The sequence below is a fragment of the Dinoponera quadriceps genome, unplaced genomic scaffold (genome assembly GCF_001313825.1).
Source record: "Dinoponera quadriceps isolate SergipeBrazil2010 unplaced genomic scaffold, ASM131382v1 scaffold318, whole genome shotgun sequence".
Taxonomy (NCBI): domain Eukaryota; kingdom Metazoa; phylum Arthropoda; class Insecta; order Hymenoptera; family Formicidae; genus Dinoponera; species Dinoponera quadriceps.
In genome coordinates, this window is record NW_014554417.1 from 224,756 (window position 1) to 227,072 (window position 2,317).

Consider the following 2,317-nt stretch of genomic DNA (forward strand, 5'->3'; position numbering starts at 1 on the left):
CCCCCCCCGCTCGATGTGAGCCTGGGAGGGACGGGGGCAACGGCGGGGCAGCAGCGGCCCCTGGTCGACCCCCGGGAGGGGCCTTCCAGCCCCTTACCCTTTTTCCTCCCGCCCTTCTTGTCCTTCGTTCCCTCTTCCTTCCTGTCGCCACCTTTGGTCTGCTCCTCTCTCCGGCCCCACAGGCTCCGGTCGCTCCCTTCCCCTCAAAACGCGACTTTTCCTCCACTCCGCCCTCTGTGGACCGAGCTGCCGCGAGCAGCTCGGCCCCCAGGGCACGGAACCTCTCCTCCATGATGGAGGACACCTTACGGAGGAGGATCTCAAATCTTTCCTCCTCCCGGGTGCCCCCCACCACATCCTCCTTCTCAGCGGGTCGACGATTCCCAGTCTCCGCCCCGTCCGGGGAGGGCTGGGGCATCCCCCGACCCGTCCCCTCTTCCGGAGCTGCAGGGCTCTATGCTCCTTCCTTCCTTCCTACGCGCTGCGGAAGAGGGGGGAGTCCCTCCTCCGCAGCCCTCCTCAATGCCGCAACCTTCTTTAGCGCGGATATCCGCGCCACAGCCAGCTCGCCCTTTAAGGCCGCAATTTCCCTTAATGGGTCGCCATTGCCGGCAGCCCCCCGGGCACGACGGCCCATCTCCTCGGCAGCTCCGCGCACGACTGTCGAAGAGCCTTAACCCTTTCGCTTCGGATGTCCAGTCCGCCGAAGTACTGTCTCTGTACGGGCGCGCGCGCCGCGAATACGCACAATATGCGTTGTTGCTTTATATACGTTTTCCTAGGTCTTAAGTAACAATTTTGCTAAATAAAACAATCTTTGTTACTATATAATGATTATTATTTACATTTTTGGTATGAAAATATTTACAACTTAAAAGTTACTAGTAAGATTTAAATTTTAATTAATTATTGTCCGCAAACAAGTTAATATATTAATATAAAGTGATTAGTAGTATAAGTTAGTATGATAAATTCTGAAGCACGGATCTACGCATAAACCAACATCACACTCTTTACACTCGTATCGTGAGTCGGATCTTTTGTCATTCTTACTGCAGACGACACATCGCGCGGCCGCCGCTTATAAGCGGCGCTCGTACGNAATTAGTATTAGGTTGGTGTAAATGAAATGACCGTTTATAAATATAAAGTTGAAACTTGTATTTTTCAAATTTAAAACTTACATAACTAATCAAAATAGCTTTCATCTACTTCAATACACTTCTGCCAACGTGATCCAAATGCATCAATGCACTTTCTAAAAAAATTTAGAGAGCGTGAATCGATAAACTCCTTAAATACATTTTTCACACTTCTTTCTTCATTGAAATTTTTGCCCGCCAAAAACGCATCCAGATGCTTGAAAAGATGATGATCTGTTGGTGAGATGTCTAGAGAATAGGGAGGGTGAAGGAGAACTTCAATGTTCACTCGGCGAGTTTTTGAACGGTTTGTTTTGCAATGTGTAGTTTAGCGTTATCGTGCAACAGCAACATGCCGTGTCTGTTGACCAATGCTGGCTGTGGAGCGTACAGTTTTTGGTGCATGGTGGCAATTTCCTGACAGTACTTATCAGAATTTATAACCTCACTTTGTTTGGTAAATGAATAATGAACGATATCTTTGCTAGATCACTATACAGACACCATCATTTTCTTGGGGTGAAGATTCGAATTTGGAATGTATTTTGGAGCCTCATTTGCATCTAACCACTGCGCAAAACGTCGGTGGTTGTCGTACAAAATCCATTTTTCATCACAAATCACAATCCTGTGTAAGATTCCATCTGTATTCTGTCGTAACCGCAAAGAAATGCAGATCTCCAAACGTCTCAATTTGTCTCTCTCTATGATTTCATGGGGGACCCATTTATCCAACTTTTTCACTTTTCCCAACTTGTTTAAATATCGGACGGCAGTTGAATGATCAACTGCGAATCTTTTGACAATCTTTCAGACTGTTAACCTTGGATCTGTTTCAACCATCTCCTTCAAAACAACGTCATCAATGACAGAAGGTGCGTGTCCGCGAGACAAATTGTCGAGGTGTGTGTTCCCAGAACGAAATTTTTCAAATCAACGTCTCGTCGTTCTTTCACTTATAGTACCTTCACCAAATGCAGTATAAATGTTACGCGTTGCCTCGGCTGCAGTATGACCAAGTTTGAACTCGTATAAGTAAATTATACGAATTTCTCTATTTTCCATCACAGCGTTAATGCAAACTTCTATGACTAACAGTACAATATAGAAATAAAGTTATGTGCGCTAAATCACATGTGGATCATGTACTTTTCACACAGTATATATATATATAT